Source organism: Falco biarmicus, chromosome 4 (genome assembly GCF_023638135.1).
Source record: "Falco biarmicus isolate bFalBia1 chromosome 4, bFalBia1.pri, whole genome shotgun sequence".
Taxonomy (NCBI): Eukaryota; Metazoa; Chordata; class Aves; order Falconiformes; family Falconidae; genus Falco; species Falco biarmicus.
In genome coordinates, this window is record NC_079291.1 from 55,105,817 (window position 1) to 55,126,744 (window position 20,928).

General features: G+C 42.8%; 1 protein-coding gene across 3 annotated transcripts in view; it reads left to right on the top strand.

Moving 5' to 3' along the window:
- Positions 1–20,928, top strand: part of PRKAG2 (protein kinase AMP-activated non-catalytic subunit gamma 2) — a 222,620-nt gene that overhangs the window by 80,292 nt on the left and 121,400 nt on the right. The window lies entirely within an intron of this gene.

The window sequence follows — 20,928 nt, forward strand, 5'->3', positions numbered from 1 at the left end:
CTGCTTTATATTGGGCACAAATTTTACCTCTTCAGCAGCCCATGAGCTAACACACCGTTAGGACTCAGAAATGAGCAGGATTGAGAACAAGCTTCAATTTTAAAACTTTATTGCTGAATAAAAGTTCCCAGTGCTGATCAACAAACAAAACCTGGTCTGTTCAAGGGGTTTGTGGCTATAAGAAGGGAACAGAGATACAGGGGAAAGAGAGGAATAGTATCCTGACACTGAAGGTGCTCACTTGTCAGACCACAGTGAGGTTTCCTTCTGTGAACCGAATAAATAACTCTACGATAAATTGTTGGCAAATCTCTGACATTGTAGGCGCAGAATTAGTGATGCTTATACTACATTTGGCTATATGATTCCTGCAATGTACTGATAGCTTTCAGTGACTTTTGAGTAGTTTAGAGGGACCTTCTTCTTTTTCATCATCAGAATTTCCCTTAAAGGGGTTGCTGTTAATCAGAACAAGTAATTTCATAATTAATTTTGTGCACAAGAACCACGGCTATGCAAACTCATATAGGATTTTTCTTTCTTTTTATCAGAAGTTTTGCTGCAGCTTAATTGAAATGGCATCTTTTCCAGTCTTTACCCCTCTCTAAAACACCATCAGGAGATTAAAAGTAGGAGTCAGTGATTCTGAAGGACTCCAAGTAGACTCCAGGCAGACTCCCAAGTGTCATTTCTGTTCAAGGACATTTGTTCTTCTCTGCTTGAAGTTCAAGTATGCTTTTTATTCCACTCTTTTTCAAGCCTCACAGTAATTAAAGTCTATTTAAGCTCTTTTGCTAGTCCACGTAGGCTTAAATATTGCATAGGCAGTATGCTGCTGATTGAGTACACAGAGAAGGACAGGCTGCTGCCTGAATAACAGCAATATATACTGTATAGCAAAGCCATCTTGTGACTTTTTAATCAAGTTATCCAAGCAAGTAACACTGTTTAAGTCCTAGATAGATATAACAGAATATTGAATAAAGGAATCTTCCGGTAGTCAGCAAAATTCTTTTTGATAAGGTCACATCACTTGTCACAGGAACAGGCTTGGAATGGGGCCATGCTATATTTGAGCTAACAGAAGATACCCATGACCCTACTGCTCCAGTGGGGGTTGCAGGAATTGTGCTGGGCTTGGGTGTTCATGGTCTTTTGTTCTTAAGGCAGGAGGGGCAGCCTCTTGGAAAGGGCATGGTGATTAAAATTGGTGTTTAAATTGTAACACTTCCCATTCTGCAGCTTTTGGCAAAGCCGAACATTTCTTACCGTGTGCTTTCACATCATTTAGCTCTCTTATGGAGAGGCTAATGCAAATACATACCCTTTACTACCATGTTGAAGTAGATTTTATTCAGAATGTGCTAAAAGGGTCAGTAATGAATTACACTCTTCAGGTTTACTTGATTTAATTAAATTTTATTTAACAAAACCTTTTCAGGACTTTAAGAAATATATGGCTTAGCATTTCTGTTGTATTATGTAGTTTTTCACAAGCAAAACATTTGCATTCTGCTACTTTGCAAATAAAGAATAACCTTAGGTATTATAAACCACTAAGTTAATTGGTTACATCCCACTCCAAACAAAGTCTCTGTGGCTTGAACAGCATTTCCTGAGTGACAAGACTTCTCAGACACTCTTCAAACCAAGTATCTCAGACCGTTGCAATGATGCTGTGCTGAAGAGCTAAACCAGGATGGGGCTCCATGTTTTTGAAGGTGCATAAATTCCTCACTGCAAAAAATTGCCACAGCCTACATGATTAAAATCCCATTTTCTCGAGCAGCTTGGGATACCTGTGTTAAAAGTGAATGGGACTCAGGTTACTTTATCAGTTCTGAAACTGTGAGTGCATTGAAATCACATGGACTTGCCATGCTTGCCTGTCTTTACAGCCCTGTTGGTGTTGGGTTAATAGTATTAAAATGAAAATTAACTGTGTGCTGGGTTGTGCCAGGAGAAGCATCCCCAGCAGGTCAAGAGAAGTCATCCTCCTGCTCTGCTCAGCACTGCAGTGCCAGGTCCAGTTCTGGGCTCCCAAGTACAAGAGAGACAGGGATGTACTGGTCCAGCAAAGGGCCACTACATTGGTCATGGGATGGGGCATGTGGTGTAGGGGGAAGAAGAAGATGAAGGAGGAGAAGACCTTTTTGCTGTCGTCAGTTACATAATGGGGTTGTGGAGAAGTCAGTGCCAGGCATCTCAGGGGTGCCCAGCAAAGGGGTGGGAGGCAGAGAGGGAAACTCCAGGCAGGTGTGAGAAAAAAGTTCTTGGTGGGAGTGATAACAGCATCAGAGCAGGGGTCCAGAGAGGCTGTGAAATTGCTGCCCTTGCAGATTTTAATAAGTCAACTGGACAAAGCTCTGAGCACCCCAATTTGAAGTTGGAGCGGTGCTTTGAGCAGCAGTTGGACCAGAGGCCTCCAGTGGTCCCTCCCAGTTACAGCTCTTCTGGGAAACTGCATGGGAACCTTCCCTTTGGGTTTATAGCAAATCTGTATTTTATCCAGGCAATCTGCAATTTAAAAAAAAAAAAAAAGGCACCAGATAAAAGTTCACAGGGGCTTGGGGTATTTTTGTCCCCCACTTTATCTGAAATGAATCTGTGCTGCCCTCCATCATCATGGAGCAGTATGTGGGGGAAGTATATGCTGTCTTTGTTTTACATTACATACCCCATCTTCCCTCCACTTCCTCCTCCCACACATTGTTCAAAACACAGTCTAACCTGTTACTCTGCATATTCCTTGTTTTTCTTGGAAGCAACTTCTTCCTAGCTTGTTTTCGTTTTAAAGGCTATGTGTGGTATTCTCAGCGCTTGCTTTCCCATGTAGTTGCTCTTTTCCCAGCTAAGTTATTTTGCCTTTTGAAGGTATGCAGTTTAGGAAGGGCATTAATGGTTAGGGGAGGATGATTTTAAAACAGAAAGTGATTTGCAGATGGGAGTCTTAAAACACTTTCCACTGAAGGCTGGGAGTTTAAAGTTTTTGCTCATCTTTAATATCGTATCACTTCTGTTGGTAATAACCAAAAGCTCATCGTTGTGTCTTTTCCCTTTGGTTACCCCAGTTCAGCATCTGGTCATAACCCCATGGCTCTGAAGTGACAAAAGATTTGCCTTGAAAGGCAAAATACATTCCCACAACATGTGCTTGGCTGCCAGCCACTTCAGGTATTTTCTAAGTACAGCTTCAAAACAGTAAACGGCTTGTTGGGGCTTCACCTTTGAAAAGGCAACCACCTCTGGAAGAGGCTCTGCGGGGACCTTTTTGAGTGAGGTGTGTGTTTGGCCACTGGTGCAGCCCCTCCAGTTTGGGAAGTTCACCACAGAGAAATCCCAGACAGCTCTTTGTGCACTGAGTTTCTGTACAAGTGCTTTGAAATTTTAATTCTCAACTTTTTTAATCTCTTTTTTTTTGTCTGAGAATTTCTTTGCAACAGTACTGTTAGACCGACAATTGAAAACTGAATATGGATTTGGGATGAATTAAGCTTGGCTTTGAGGTGGTGCAGATGACTTGCTAATGCTGCTCACCCACACTAGGAAGCTTGGCAGATGCAGTCCCACCTAGCACTGCCCACCTTGCACCTCCCAAAGCCAGGCACCTTCTGCAAGCGGAGACTTGGCTTTATGGGATGTAGAGCTTAGTACCTGGGTTTTACCCATCAGCGTGGGTGCATGAGTAACTGTGGAACATTGAGCAATTACATTTTAATTGGATACAAAAAAAATGAGTAAATTGGAGTGACCTGTAGAAGCAGGAGGCCGATGCTGATTTTCTAAATGTTTTTCAAGGACAACAGGAACAAAGGATGAGTGAAGAGGTGCAAGTTGAAGTCTGAGGTGCTGTGAAAAGTTAATTCAAAACTGGTGTTGTGGAACCTCTTCCCAGTTTCTTTGGGGTTTGCTCAAAGCTGCATGAACTGCTCTCATGAAGAATGACTTGGGACCTGATGGTCTAAGACGTTGTTGAGTCTTGGCTGTGATGGGTGCATTTCTCTTGTGTGCTAGTTTGTGCAAGCAGGTATAATGCCAAGAGAAAGAAGTGGCACCAATTTACTCTCAGTAAAGCAAACTGAGGTGATCCAAAGTAAATACAGGAGCACAACCTGCACTGGGAGAAAACACAGTTCAGGTTACACTTTTTCTTGCATGATCTCTCACTTCAGAACCAATACCTATACAAATAAATGAGAAAAACTTTATTTTTTTGAGTGGAAACTGGGGAGCTACCTCTACAGACAGGCTAAAATCAAGTACCCTGAATATTTTATTAAAAGTAGATGGTTGTGTGACATTTACATTATTAAAATATGTCTTTTTCCATGGGTCTGAATGCCCGATTTGAAGGTCTGCATTTTCCAGCCCTGCTTCCCCTTCCAAAACCATCAGTTCAGGTAACAGCAATATTCATGACACATTGATGGTGCTGCCAGTTTTAACAGCAAAGGAAATCAATCAAAAGGTTTCTGTTGACCTAAAGCTTTGGGATGTGGTGCATGGGATTAAAAGATAGCTCAGAATTAAAGGTTGTTTACAGAACTTTGAATCGAAGACTACACAGCTTTCAAACACCTTGAAGCTGGTGGTCAGATTTGAATCATAGTGAATTTGCACTGTATTTGAGGAAGAAAGTGTTTTCCAATATAAAGTCTTAATTTTCTGTCTTCACTTAAGAATTTTTCTCCTTCTGAAATGCAATACTATTAACTGTGACACCTAAAATAATCCATAAGGAGGGCTCCTCGTACTCCAGTAATAAAGGACCAGATAGCAATTTTTTCAGAAGACTGTGAGATTCAATACAGAATGGTTGTCATATATTTTATGCATTCTAATAATTTATTTTCTTGGAGATCATCTTGTGGTTAGACTACATCCTCTGTAAGAAAAGCTTATGACTGTGCTAATTCTTACCCATAGATGGAGCACGTAGCTCTCATTTGCGAGAGCCCAGGGAAGAAATAAGGAAAAAAAACCCTGCAGGGTTTCATGTTGCCGCATTCAGCTCTGCTCCCTTGAAGGCCTCCTATCTGTGGCTGATCTGTGCTAAAACTTTTCTTCAAACTTTAAACTGAAATCCTTTCCCCTCCAAGATTTTACTCCATATTTGTGACATTTAGATAACAACTTGCAGCGAAGTGGAGTTTAGTCCAAGCCAGGCTGTTGTGGAGGGTTGGCAGCTGGGCGCAGGCGTTTCATGTACCGTTGGCTCAAGCTATTTCCCACTGTTACTCTTTAGGAATACCTTCCCATGGCACTCAGTGCTGTGATGAGATGTCCTCCCTCGTGCCAGCTGCTGGAGTCTATATTTGGATTTTTCTTTGCTGAATTGATAAATTCATCTGTAGTCTTGGACTCTTCCAGCCTTTGGACCACAACTGTAGAGAACCATCAGTTATACCCTGCATTGGGATGCTGAACAGCTTCCACTTCCATCTCCAGTTTTTCATCTGTGTTCACCATCCTCCTGCCTTCTGAACAGGCAGGGGGGTGGGATGCCAGAGGGAAAGGCCATGAGGCAGCTTTGATTTCTGGTTGTGACTATCCTCGCCATGCGGGTTGAGGAAGGATGGGGCTGCTCAGTCCAGGTTCAGCTTGGGAGGGTGTTGTAGACTCTTCCACTGTCATCCCATAAAACCTAGGAAAGGAGTAGAGATGTTTGTCTTGCTTTAATTTCCAGTACTGCTGTGCAAAAACATGTGATCATAGTTTTTGAAGCATGCTTTGCCCACAGAGGCAGACGGAGGGACCGACACTGTTCATTTTGGTCTTGTCTACACTGGAAAAATTACTTTGTGCAGACAACATGTGTCAGCAAGGCTGCAGCCAAGCTGGTGCAGCACACAGCTTTGTATGGCCAAAGACCAGCACCATTTCCTCTGCCAGTTACTGACATCTGCTGTCAGCAGCAGGTCATTTTTCGGGTTAAAATGTGCCTATGGTAGTTGGTTTTAGTTTATTTGGAGATAACTTTCAAAATGCTTCCCATTTCACCTTAGTTTCCCATGGTCAGTGTTATGTGCATCGGTGGAGTACATACGGTATGGTTTTACATTCTTCACCACTCTTTCTAGGCAAGAAGGATTTTTCAGACTATCTTCAAATTGCTAATGATTTAGGTGCAATGATACAAAAAAAAAAAAAAAAGGTTTTTTAATCTCTGACTGTCATCTGTAGAGTATTGGACAGACCTGCAACCAGATTAATTCATTATCCTCTACCTCTTCCCTGGGTTTTGAACTATGGAACATGCTATAAATGATGAGACTTTTAAATAACAACAAAGTTGTTATTTCTTGTGATGCATAGATAAGACCTTAGTTTTGTATTTGCTCTTCTAAAGACTGCTGCTGGCATGCAAGGGAAATAGAAATGACAGTTTGTACATCTCCAAAGGTTGATGAACCCTGGTGGCCTTTCACTGCTGGTCTTCTTTGTGTCCTTTGATAAGAGAGGTCTGCAGGCAGGTGACTTTGTTTCTCCACAGGTAGTAACGTAAACAACACTAAAGCTAAAGAGAGTTTTGAAGTATCACAGGAAATCATTTGGAAATAAATAGGGGGGAGGGTGTGTGGTTGTGGGTTGTTGGTTTTTTAGCCTATCTTAGTTTGAAAATCCAGGAATACATGTAGGAGCAGATTTTCAAACATATTTATCTGTTTGTTTTCCATTTAAATCAATCATTTCAGAATTTCATCTCGAAGCAAGTATTTGGTTATAAGTGCTAGAGAAATGCTGTTTATTTTAGTAGGTTTGTACACACGTTTAATGTTAAGTATACTGTTTTATTTGAATGTTCATGAATACTTGTCATGATCCCATTGAAAATGCATTGTGCTTCCAAGCTCTTTCGATATGTTTTTAGAGTCTGAAGTATTATTGATCACTTAAGCTATCAGATCCAAGCTTTACAGATGGGTTCTCAGCTTCTTAAAAAGTCCATGGAATTAAGAAGTCCCTCAAAAATGGGCTGAATAAACATGATAAATGTTGAAACAATCAGTTTTCTGATCAGGAAATATGTGGAATGAAAGAACCTGATCACAAGGCAGAAAATTGCATGGTTTAGGGAATACAGTATGTGTAGTAGAGTAAGTAAAGTACAGCTAAACCCCAGGCTCGGTCCAGCAGCCTGTAGCTCTTATGTAGCCCTTGTTGGGTCAGTGGGACTTTGGCTGAGCTTGGACTGAATGAAAACACTGATTTTAAAATTAAAATAAAAATCTTAATAATGACGGTAAATTGCTGTGCATTGTGAGAGTGAATAGGGCCATGTGTTGAGCACTCTCATGTCTCAATTTATGGGCACTGTGGAAAATAGCCTTTGCTTTATGCAGCCCTGGGGGCTATGAAAGCATCTTGAAGGGGAGCCCTGGTGATAACCAGTGAAGAGGCTGAAAGGGTTTTAAAGACTTCACACGGACTCTGCTACTTGCCTGCATGGATTACTAGATTTGTTCCCTGGTTTCACTTGTGTATTTTGTTTTCCCATTGACCATAAGGCCAAGTGAAGATAACATTCCCATTTGTATGGGAAGTAAGTGTGGAAAGAGACCACAGTGAGAAGAGATTGCAGTCTTGTAGCTGAGCTGGTATAAACCATCACATGTGCTTCCAGCATCTGCTTTAGCACCACATCACTTCCAGAAGTCACTGCCAGAGTCGTGAGTTGGGCAAGGAGAGCCTGTAGCATCCATTTTGATTTGGTCAGGGGCTGGAGCACCTTATAGCAACGTCTGTAGTGATCATCTAGCTGTGGAGTCATCGCTGACCCATTTGGTCTATACGGCAAATTTAAATGCAGGTTGGTTGTTACTGGGAGGAGGAGATGTGGAAGAACCAAGAAAATATCTTCTAGTATAAAGCTGTGCATGGTGCCAGTTCTAGGATTTTTTTCCCCATTGCCATGCTAAGTCAAATGAATATCAGTCTGAATTAGGAGATCTCACAAGAAGCTCTTTTGTACTTAAGTCTGACAGAAGTGAAAGGGCTGTGGAAATGGTGTAATACCAACGCTATGTTAACGTCACTGATCTAACTAATTCCTGTACTCCTGAATCAGTGTAGTGGAGCTAAGTCTTTCCATGCTGCTCTATTTGACTAAAGTAATCTCACATTTCCTTTGTCAAAGCAAAGTGAAACAAAGATGCCGCTGTTTAAAATGAATTGGTTTAGGATTTTCTAGCCTAGTGAGTTAATTGGTCTGGGGGTTATTGTGATTAAAATAATGAACACATCAGCTAAAGGAGGGTAGAAGTCTTTTGTTCTTAACATAAAACAAAAAGAGGACAGGCAAGGTCTTTTACTTATGTCAGAAAATGAGTCTTGGGTCTAATTTTTGGACGCTGACCTATGCATGGTTCCCACCTATCAGAACCTTTAAAGAAATCTGTTTGATAATATGTGTGAGCCACTAACTGTTATTGCAGGTGCTTTGTTAATCCAGCAAAACTTCTGACAAGCTTCCCTAGCACAGCGTGGGACGTCGTGAATGAAGGATGACACCATGCAAAGGATCCAATTCAGGTTCATGAAAGCATTTTATCACTCAGAGGCATACACATGCATGTTAGCTGGAGGTCCATGCTCCACAAAATTTGCATCATTTTTGGATTTGCACGATGGGGGTTGTAAAATGCTCGGAAGCCCTGTCTGTGCTGTGCTAGCCTGTGTATGAAATGGCTTATGTTGCAAAGTGGGTGTGTGGATGCTCTACAAAGTACATACAGTGCAAAGGATGGGGCAGTGAAGTGAGGATTCATGGTGGGTACAGTGTGGAGCTATGGTAAGCAAAACTGTTGTAGTGAATGTAATTTTGAGAGTAACTGCTGAATAGAGAGACCTTTCTGAAGGGGAGATTGTAGCCTGTAGAGTTGACCGTACACTACCAGTGATAATCTGTAACTGGTGTTCTCCCCAGGTTGACTTTCTCTTTAGTCCATTTTCTGGATGTTAGAATTTGGTATCCAGCTAAACAGCTAAACCAGCCAATCTCCAGAGCCTTGCTGGAAAGGTCCAAATGTGAGAACTAACTGATTGGTGACAATCCTATAACCAGCATTGGTGGCTGACAAATGACAAATCTAAAGCCAGCAAGGAGCTTACAAAGGTCCCTGTGCCTGGGAGCTCTAGGATGGATCAATAAACGTAACTGCCTTCCCTTCCCACCAGAGATGGCTGGTTCTAGCATGGGGCACTGCGTGTTTAATGAAATCTAAATTTTCTTATTTCAGCTTTAAAACAAAAATAATGGGTTGTGAATTGTTTAGGGGTTTGTGTGTGGCTTGTTGGTTTTTTTAAGAAATTGGTTGCTTTTTCTATAGGCTTTCTGCTATGTCCTTTTCTGTCACAGTTCACCCAGTATTTGAAGGCTGTTCTCTGTCTTTAAAAAAATCTTGTCTTAGATCATGGAAAATATTAATCTGTGTGTACTTGATATGCGAAACAAGTACTCTGAGTCTTTGATGATCAGCCATTAAAACACCTCAGTTTCTTAGTTAAATTATTTTGAAATTTGCCTTGGGGTTCCTATAAGCACACTTTATTGGTAGTGGTTTGTGACTGCAGTGGTTTATAATGGAATTTCTTTGTAGTTTGCTTCTTGCAGCATCCCCTGCTGCTTATGGCTCTCTGAGCCTGAAATATAAGTGCAGCTTTGAAAGCCCCACGGAGGTGTGTGACACAGGACTGCGGTGACAAGTCCCTGCCGGTAGCTATGCCAGACAGTGCCACACTGTGCAAGCCCAAACTGCATCTCCCTGGGAGCTCCTATACGACTGTGAAACGTAGGTGCCCTCCTGTGGGCATCCTGCTGCTTCTCCTTGCTGTATGGACAGGCTGGGATTACCTTGCCTGCCTGGAGATGCTTTGGCTTGGGTTTTGAGCAGGATGCTAAGGACCTTTTATTATGCTTTCTCTTTTTCTTTTTTCCTTTTTTTTCACTTTCTAAACCCATTCAAACAGCAGGGTCTAAAAGCATCCTTCCCTCCAACCTGTGTAACAGCAGTAATTTCAGCAGTTGTTCAGGAAAAAACTCCTTTCCTCATCCCAGGAGAGTTTGCCATTGCCCTCAGGTCAGGATATCGCCCTCAATATCAAGATAGACTTTTAATTGAATTGACAAATGCACGGACCCTAATGCAATTCATTTTTGGCTGGGGAAGGCATGTGAAGATAAGCCATTAATTATATATTCTTCAACAAACCCTGTTATTTGGGAATCCTGAGTGTTTCCTTTCAGGGTCACTGTGAATGTATCTGCCTCGTTGCCTGCCTGAGCCGGGCAGAAGGCTTGGTGTCAGATTTGTTTGCTTAACCTCAGTATAAGATTTCCATAGCTCTTCATGTTCACAGTCATTCCACAGAGCTGTTCAAGGGTGAGAGGACTGCGCTTGGCAACCTGAGCTGTAACTCCAACGGGATGATGCTCTTTGCAGTTATGCAGTTGCTCCAATTCCTTTCACATGCCAACGTGCCCCCCATAGTTCCGAACAGCTGGAGACCAAAACTGGCTTCAATCCATGCAGAATAAAAATCCACATCTAAATGCTAGGAAGGTCAAGACTTTCTAGAGAGAGGGTGAAAGAACTGCACGTGAGCTAATGCTTAATACTGGAACGAGAGTAGCTACAGGTGGCAAATACTGCCCATGTTATTTATTCTGTGTTTAGCATCTATATTAAGTGCCTGCCTTCTTCATGTTTGCTAGAGAAGGGGTGAGCTTGGCCATGGGGGGTGCACCTTGAAGGATTTCTGAAAGACAAGGAAAATAAATGGCAGCTGAAACGTGTAATAAACAGGTAATAAAAATGTGCTTTTGGCACGGGAGTCCTCAGCAAGGCAGCACTGGCCTAAACTTGTTTAGGAGAGCAAACCTCAACAATGAATCAACATGAACATTTAGATGAGCAGTTAGCTGATTTTTTTCATCTTTTAGAAGAAAGTATTGCTCCTTTCACCAAAGCTAATTAAAATGTGGTTTCTACCCCTGTGAAGGTCAAATTCTACTGTATTATGTGTATTGAAACACAATCTGATTTACAACATCTGACTTTCTCAGTGACACAGGGGAAGATTTGACCATTGGGCTCTGAACAGTGGAACAATTTCCAGATTTGGGTGCCTGAAGTTAACAGTATAAATCCTTGCTGAGATACCTAAACCAGTTGAAGGGGGCCTTCTTAATTAAAAAAAAACACACAAAAACCAACAAAACAACAAAAAAACAAAACAAGGAAAAGAGAAGAAAAAAGGAAATATTTTGACTGATTTCAACAATATTTGCTTGTCAACCCTATGAAGTTGGTAAACAATGAGGAGTAGTTTTCTTCGTGGGGATCTAAGTTTTACTGTGTTAGGTTTTATCCTTTAAATCCACAGGGAAGCCTTTCCTTCCAATGCAATCAAAGACACAGTCGTTGACAAAAGCCTAATTATGTCCCTTCCTTCCTCAAAAATGTAAATAGTAAGTAATGAGGATTATCACCAATCTGACATCTTGTACGTTCACTGGCATTCGCGGAAATCTTTCAAGCAAGTGGTGGGGATTAATGCAAACCAGTTTGTACAGCTGTCTAGATTTCCTTGGATCAGAAGCCCAGACTGCAGAAGAATACTTGGATTATCAGCAAATACTTACTAGTGGCAAGGGAATACAGGCAGGGAGAGATGTTCTGAATTTAGAGAAATTGTCAGAGCCATGGCTATGGGGTAATAGGTATGGGCTTTGTTGCAGTAGTTAGAAACATTTTTCTTTTTCCATGTGGTTCATTGTTGTGGAAACGAAGACCAAGAAAGAGATGGAGATTTAGCATTTTTCTTAATTACATTGATGTATTCCTTTGTGATGAGCCATAATTTGTTCCATATTATTTAACTAATGTGGACTTATGCTCCAGTATTATCCAGACCAGGTGAAGAATGTGTTAAATGTATTAGAGTAGGGAAATGCAAAAAAAAACCCCAAACAAATCCTAACAAAAACCCTTGTCTTATTTCTCTGTGTTACATGGAACACCTCCATGTAATGATAGTAGCACATATCCATGCAGTCAGGTCAATCCTGAAAGACAAGACCCTCCTGGACTTTGGTGGGGGTAGTGGTGTGGAGCTTCTATGCAAGGGACATTCTGAGGGAGATTTCTGCCCCATGGTGATGTTTCACTTTTTATTTTAACCACGGAGTTTTGGGGTGATGAAGGGAGGTGAAATCTCAGGTATTTTTTTGAGGGAGTAAGCCTTGGTGGAGACTCAAAGATGGTGGCTACTTTAGGATCGTCCCCAACCTCAGAGGATGGTGCTGGAGGAGCACATGGCCATTACAGAGGGTGAAATCTGGGGTTAAGGCACCTCGTTAAGTGGGGCTCTGGCAGGGGCTGGAGAAGCTCTAGGTGGCTGCAGCCACCTCAGTGACCCACGACGGCTTGTGCAGCAGCAGGATGCCACAAGTTAGAGGAGAAGGGGAGTGAAAATCTTTGGGAAACTGGCATTAGGTCAGCTCTTGTTCCAACTGCAGTTTCTTGGCATGGGTTTTGTTATTAAAGATGTGTCACTGCAATTAAATCTCATTAAAGTCAAAAAAGGCGCTGATGAGCACTGGTCAGAAGTCACACTGCTGTTAAACTGACCCATCATTTTGGGACGAGCTTTGAGGCAGCGTGTCTTGGAGCTTTGTTTGGAGTAGCTGGAACCCGCTGTGGCAATCCCAGGAAGCTTCTCCGTTGGGAAGGCCAGGATATGGAGGGAGGGAGTGTTGCCGGTGGAGGAGCTTGCAAAGCAGACAGCTGTGCCACAGAATGGGAACCTTAAATCCACTGCATGCAGCTGCTTCCCTGGGGAGCCCAGCTGCAAACCCAGGGAGTGGGAACACCAGCAGAGCACGGACCTGCACCCGCTGTACCACACCTTTAGCCATAGTTTGGCTCTAGTTTAGCTGAGAGAGCCAAGAGAAATTCCAGCTGCCCTGGGCTGGGGGTCTTGCCTGTGCTTGGAAAAGAAATTTGGAGAGCATGATTCCCAGGATTCACACTATCATTTTTACTCTTCTGTTGCATTTTGTATTTAAGAAGAGGTGTGCAGCTGGGAGGAGGTGAGTTTTTCTCATGAACTTGTGCATGTTCAGTGTGAGCATCCTGGCACTGCCTCCATGCACCAGCTTTTGCGTCTTCAGACCATCCAAGTGCTCTCTCTTATGGTTGCCAGCCACAAGAGGCTTAGGGAAGTGGTGAAAGGCATGGCCACAAAACGAGCCTGTCAAGTCATCTCCACCATTATTTCTACTGCCTATCGCTTTGTCCATTCCATTTTTAAAGGTGAAGAGACATATTTTTAAGGGCTTGTTTCTGTTTCAAGCTTTCCATCTGTTTTTTGATGGCATCAGTCGTTTTTCCATGTAAATTTTTTACCAGTGGTTAAATTGCAGGATTGGGAGTGGTACAATGGAAAGGTGTCTTCTCCTCCCTGCAGAGCTGTTGAAGCCAGCACAGTGTCCAAAAATCTCATGTCTGCTACCGCTATGATGAGAGGAGAAACAGAATTACACAGCACAGGTGAACCTCACATGTTCACTGCTTTGTGATTGGCATCAGTTGGAAGGAGTTACAAGGTTGTGGTACACACTCTTGTTGCATTCAAGCTTTATTTACTCTCTTGAGGTGATGCTGTCACAATGTTGAGTGTTATGATACGTGGAGGTTTTTTGAAGGAGCAATTGCAAGGAGCAGAAGAATATGCTTTTTGCTTCAGCATGGCTAAACTGTGTCATTCCCCAGTGCAGAAGGGCTCTGCAGGAATGGGGCACTGATTTTTGGGGTGGGACTGTTGAAAGAGAGTTAGCTGCTTGTATGTTCAAGGCATGTGACATTAAGTAAATAAAACAAGTGGCATTAAAGAAAGTATCTGATAAGCACGTCATTTCCTTTGGAAGATAACCCCATAGGATGCTGAAATCTGCTGCTGCAGAGCACTGGGATAACAGCATCATTCCTCACTTAGGAACCGTGTTGGGGACCAGCCTGGAAAAATGATCTGCAGTGAATTTTTTTTCACTTCTCTGCCATCCAGCTGCCAGGAAGGGGAGTTTAGTGCTGTATTTTATGTATGCACTTTGGCCCTGTTTCTGTTTCTGCCAGAAGCTCTCTCTCATGTCTTTCCAAATTCTTTACCATAAAAGATAGTAAAACACTACAGCACTTCACTAAATGGCATCCAGAGCTGTTTCTTCAAACACTAAGGCACAACTCAGACTGGGAGCAGGGCAGCAGTAAGGGGAAAGACTTGGGAAAATTTGTTGCTCTTCAGAGTAGCTGGATTTTTGCCATCAGTGAAAACCTGGACTCCATCCACTGTAACAAAAAATTAGCAGGTACTTAATAATGCTCTTTTTTTCCCAAGACTCCGTGGATACCCACCAGTAATGATTTACTGTAAGCATTCCCTGAAAAGCAATGTTAAATCTCGCTGCCTTCTGCTTTGGAGGTCACAGAGAGACAGCTGAGCAAGCCTCGGCAGTGGCAAGTGCAAAGCACAAAATACTGTCATTGGGCCATGGTAAAGAAGGAGCCAAGTCTTAATCACATAAACAGATTCTCATATACTTTTGCCATGCTATTTTATAAAGTGCTTATATAACTGAAAAGATTAACGTTGGACAAAGAAGGCTAGAAAAATATCTTTGTGGCTTCTTATTTATGGCGTTACTACGGTTGAGGAATTAGTTTGCATTCTACAAAGCCAGAAAGTGGGGGAGGAGAGAGAGAAGGGATCTGAATAAGGACAGATATTTGCACGGCTCTCAGAATGTTAAAGAAAAACTAAAATCCCGAGGAGTTACTGCTGTCAAATGCAGGCAGTCAGTCCTGGAGCAGGACTCAGTATCCAGGCAACGTCAACATTTTTTGTTAAGCTACTGCCAGTGCTGCTGACAGCTTTTGCCAGTTTATGGTCACATTAAAAAAAGAAAATGCCTGACATCACTGAAATTCTTAGAAATTAGTTTCTCATCCAGCCAGCAGGTGTAAGGCTCAGCAACACATGGCACATGCACATCTTGTAAAAGTTCAGAGAGGAAAAATACTTTGATGAGTTCATGGCTAGGAAGGTGTGTGGTTCCTTGTTTCTCGCTAAACTTGGCACTTCCTTTCCCCCTAAATTTCTTATCCTCTCCCTTGGACACAGATACTTACTGTGTGTTAGGGAATGGATTACATTTGATCAAGCCATTTATAAGCAACTTCTGCTGCTGTACTATAGATTGCAGGATTAGAGGAGCCCTTTGCTGTGCTAAGAAAGATTCCACATCAGCTTTCCTGGTTCTTTTTGCATTGTGCAAAAGCCAAGAGGCTAAATGAGGTTAGAAACATCATTAATATGCTAATAACATTAATATGTGAAGGGAAGAAGCCCTTGCATTTACAGTCTTACAAGGGTAAGGTGGGACTGATGGGTACAGAATATGTACAGCCTGGTGGGCTCGGTACTGCAAGGCTGTAGGGACCATGCTGCAGGACAGGTAAAGAAAGGACACTGGTTTGCTGCGTCCACTTACTGAAAAGCAAGTATTTTTGTGCTGGAAGTGTTAATACAGTGAAGCTGAACCTTTTCTTGCAGCTGAGAAGTTAAAACTGAGATGGGGAGCCAGCCTCGTTCTTTGGTGTAGACCAGTGCAGGAGCACTGAGTGCTGTCCAGGCACAGCTGCATGTTTTGCGCTCCAGGAGCAAAAGCAAAACCTTCTTTCACCTTGGGAAGTGCCTGGTGATGGTGACAAAGAAAAGATCTGTAAGACACGTGGAGCTTCTCAGTCATTAATGTCAAGTGACACAAAAACCCAGTAAAAGTCATTGCTAAAGTGAAGTTGGTTAGCTTGCTGCTCACTAAGTAGCTAAGCACATTAGGAGGAGATGCAGGGGGAGCCGCTAAGCTGCAGAAAGTCCTTTGAACTCTGCTGGTGCTTCACGCCTTCCCTCCCACGCCAGATTTGTGCAGGCTGTGATGTGGCAGGTTTGTGCAGGCAGAGAGGGTAAAGACCGGGGCAGGAGCATCCCCCTCTGCTGCCAGCTCCCCCAGGCTTTGTAGGCAACCCTGAGTGGATGTTCTCTGTGTTTTGGTGGAGTTCCATAAATTACTGTAGTTTAATAAGAGAGGGAATTTTATAGCAGGTGACTGTAAATAGGGAAGGCTGAAGTGTGCAGGGAGAATTTGAAGGGACTGATTTAGGCTGGTGATGCTGAAGGCTGTGACTCAAAATAAAGACCAGCAGGACCTTCCTTGTCAGTGCTGTACTTGACACAGGAGCTCATGTGATGTCTTCTAACATGTTGTGCAAGAAAAAAAAATACTTAGAAATTTACATAAAGACTTCTTGAGAAGCTCGCTTTTGCTGGGTTTTTGCTACTGAGGCCAGTGGGAGTCTGGTCTCTTTGGCCAAGGATTGATGCTCTCCACCCTGTGCTTGTGTTACCCTACTCTGAGCAGTTCCTGAAAGCAGGGGGATTTTGCTGTTTGTCTTTGAACACATAGGTTTGTAATGGATATAGGCAGAAAATAAACAGGAAGGAAAGTCAGAAACCTGTGATCACCATAAATACCTACTTCATCTGCTGTAGGTCTTTGTTTTCTCTAAGATTTTTAATTATCGTTCTGGTTAGCAGGGGTAGAAAAGGGATTGGTCTAAGCATGAGACTCTTGCAGTACAGAAACACACAGCATCTGAAGATGGTTTTTCATCTGAAGCTCTCACAGAGATGATGTGACTTATCCCTGGTCATGCAGTTACCCAGTAGCAGAGCTGAGAATAAAACCAAAGTCTATTAACACCGTACTCAGCCCCACTTCAGTGTTCCTTCCTCCCCCTCTCTGCCTTATCAGTATTTTACTATGCTAGAAACAGCCTACCTGCTTTACAGGAATATGTAGCTTGGGGCAATAATTTCTGTTTGTGTCTATTAGCACAGAGGTTTTAATATTTTTTGCTCCAGTGACAATCTTGTAAATAAGATGTTGGTCAGACTTGCCAGGCCTTATTGCTAGCTGCCAAGGTGATGACGGAGTATTCCCCCCCCCCCCCCGCAAATACGTATTATGTAATAATAATAAAAGCGCTCAGTCTGTAACACTGGTAGGTTTTTACAGGCTGTTTTAGGCAACCTTGACTCTGAGAGCCAAATCACACCAGGCTGCATTATGGAAAGACCATAGGACTGTGTTAGAAACATGCCTCTCAAAACAGAGGGACTAAGGATGCAGGATGCTTTTGGGACAGACCAAGAAATTCAGGAGTCGGGCTTTGTGCTTCTGGATATATTCAGAGCTCTGTAACCATAACACTGAGTTTCTGCTTTGATTCTTAATGTGGAATTTAAACTGATGAATGATGTTAGAGCTACTTGGTAGAGTGCTTTCTACTTTGAGCACTGAAGCCACCGCAGGATGCTGACCTTAGACAAGATTTGGGAATCTGATGGCACTGTACAAGTTCTGGTCATCTGTGGTGCTAGTTTAGATAATTTTCAAATGACTCTACAAGGTACAAATAGTAATGTGATTGGCCCAATGCATTGCTAAGCTAAGGCAACACCAAAAGAGATTTGTGGTTCCAGAAGTCTCTCCTCAATTTAAGGTTTGGTACATTTTGAGGAAGTGAGCAGGGAAAGATGCTGGCTGCAAATTGTCAGCCTGAGGACTGTGTTGAGGTGGGATGTGCCTGAGCACTGGTACCTGCCCTGTGATTCACAAGGGCATCCTAAAACATAAATAACGAAGGACAAAGGAAGTGGTGCACAAGGATTATTGTGGTGTTGCCTCTTCCCCGCTCTGCGTCTGGCTGTTAGGCAGCCGTGCCCCGCCCCTCCCCCCCCCCCCCCCCCCCCAAGGTCACAGCTGACTGCCTTTTCAGTCTCTTCCTTTATCATTAGCTTTTGCCAGAAAATATTTTTCGTCCTGCCAGGTGTTGTGTGTGCAGACTGGGTTTTCCAGGAATATTCTCTTACTGCCTTGTAGCTCCCTGGTTTCCAGCTGTTTTGTCATTGTAAAGACTCAGAAAGCTTTCTCTAGTTCATGTCTGCACTGGTCCCAGCCAACCCACTGATATTTTTCACACAATCCTATATATAACAACTCTGAACTTCACAGTGCTTGGTGTTTTCACTTGCACAGTGAAAGAACAGGGAAATTTTTACCACCCAGGCTGTCCCACACTGTCCCTTAATTCACTCCCACCATAGGCTTGTGGCTCATGCAGTCTCACCAGCTTCCCAGCTGGCTGCCATGGATGTGCCAGATGCTTTTTTCCAAGTTACCCCTCTGCCAGTTATATGAATGGGTAGAATCATCAAGAAATGGGAAATATTAGGGTTTGGATTGGTTTTTAGCTCATGTAGACAGTAAAACAATGCCAGCTTTCCTTCACGTGTCCGCTGTCTTGGTCTTTGTCCCTTCTGTACCCTGACAGATTGCTAAGGTACCTCTGTTGCCATCTCAGTAAGCTGTAGGGTCTGTCTTTCTCACTGTGCTTTCATCTCTTAAAAAGTCAGTAAAGTTTCTTTTGCTAACAAAATGGCTATGTTTGATCTGGGTGGAGAAAATCTCTAAATAAAAACCCCAAACCCAACCAACCAAACAAAAAAAAACCAACCTGGAAAGAGAAACCAGAAAGATTTTGAATTATTTCTCTTCCAGACCTCATGTATGTGATAATGAATGTTTTCTCCTCTATACTCCCATCTGCTCTAGCAGATCTTCCATAATCTGGGCGACTAATTCTAGTCCTCTCTTTGCAGCTGGGACATGTGAGGCAGCCACTTCACGCGCGCAGTGGTTTAATGCAGTGTGAACAATATGCCATGTTCTTGCGAAGGAAGCAGCAGAGCTGTTGAGTTCAACAGACTTCCATCTTGTTCTGTTCCTCCCTGGCCTCGTGCCAGCCTGCTGCACGGGGACTTCTGGAAAGTCACTTCTCCTTGTGCAAAGAAGCTAGAAACCGTGGTACTTAACCTCCCTTCTGCTGAAGATGAAAAGGTGCTATGTGAGATTTAGCTGGTGGTGGTTCCTGAGATGTTTATCTTGAGTTGCTAACAGAGCTGGTTTGCCAGTTGTTCAACTATTATGACATTAAATTATGCAATGTACTTGGGTTTATTCCTTGGCTTACATGATGCTTCAGAATCATTAGTTCATAGGAGAAGTAAGGGTAGAAAATGAAGATAGATCTCGGGCGGGGGGTGGGGGGAAGATTGTGTGGTTTTTTCTTTTTTAAATCCCTTGTATTGTTTCTTAACCACCAGCTGAAAGTCTACTGTATTTTCCAGGGATGGTTTGAACAGATAGACCAAGGGAGCTGGCTGCAATGCAGAGACACTGTGCAGAGCGTTGGATTTCAGTGCACTCTCTGTCCGCACATGGTGGATTCCTCCCTTTCTGTTATAATCCCTTTGCTGGAGTAATCCCACTTGTAATGACAATGCACTGTTGGGTGATCCTTTAGGAATTTCCCCTCTTGGCATTATGCCTATGTTTAGTTAATCGAATTGGGATCCAGTCCTGTTCGATGTCTTTAGTCATGCAAACATACTGTCGGTGGCTATATAGTAAGTAGTTAAAGCCCTTCCTGTGGATCCCCTGGGTAGTCATTGGGATTTTGTGAGCTTTGACTTGAGGTCAGTGAGCCGTTCAGCTCACCACTGGTCTGATGCTACAAGACCCTGCTTTCGCTGTCAACAAAACAGTGTTGGCAGTAGGTCATGGAAAATGTCCATTCTGCATAAACACCTGCATTACGTACCCCTGTAGGTAACCTCAACGCAAGTCTCAGGTCTCCTGCACCATCACAGCAGGAAGAGCAGGAGAGGCACACGTATGCAAACTCCTTTGTCCTTAAGGTTAGGAGTTAGTTCACGGGGAATGGTTCGTTCATCTGGAAGTTGCTGTGCTTTGCAGCTGAACCAAATGAGGTCCCTTGTGCATCGCTGAACAACAGAAGAGTTGTCAGTGAAGTTGCTGGAGCCAGGAATGAGAAAGGTTTCTCAAGCATCAGCTAAATATTTACCTTTTCAAGGTGTGGTTCCGTTTTCTCTTCAGCCAGTGCTTCTGTGTTGTCTCATGTCTAACAGGATGCTGCTGACCACTGTCTCTAATTCTGTGTATTATAGATATATATAGCACACAGGTCTTCATTATATCCACTGTGGCATAGGAATGGGTCCTTTGTGGGATGGCTGTCAACTCTAACATTGCACTATTGGCATTTTTTATTGTTAAGGTACATTTGAGATTATTTTCAACCAAAAATAGCAGAAGATAATAATAACAAGCCAGAAGAAGGGTATCTTTGTTGTCTTATTTTGTGCGTAAGCAAATTTCTTGGCTTTTGCTGCCAGATTCGTCTGCTTACTGTGGGGAGCAGAGGGATACGGAACTTGAAACTACTTTGAAATATCATCACGCAACCTAGATTTTAGGATGAGAGTATTGCTTCCACTGTGCATGCTTGTCACTAAAGTTGTATTTTGTGGTAACTGTGGTAGTGTGAGTGTTAAAACTGCAGCAAACGTGTGCGAAGCCATGTTACTGCTAATGTTCCTACTAGTTTATGAATTGCAAATGTATGGGTGTGCAACAAAGGGTGCTCGCTGGGTTTGTATAAGGTTGGCTTCTGAGGACATCTGAGGGTTGGTGCAAACTGTTGCTAATTCAGTGAGTTTTCCTCTTCTCTCCAAATAAATCTCCTAAGGCAAAATCAGTAGAGGACTGTATTTCTTTGGAGTCGTGGTGCTCTGATTTTTAGTCTCCTGTATTTCAGGGTGTTCACTGTGGGATAGTAGCATGAATTTCACTCTTCAGGTATTGGCCATACCTCCTCTATCACTTTCTTGTAGTATTTTCTTGTTTTATTAATGTGCTGTCATTCACTTCACGACCCATTCAGTGCT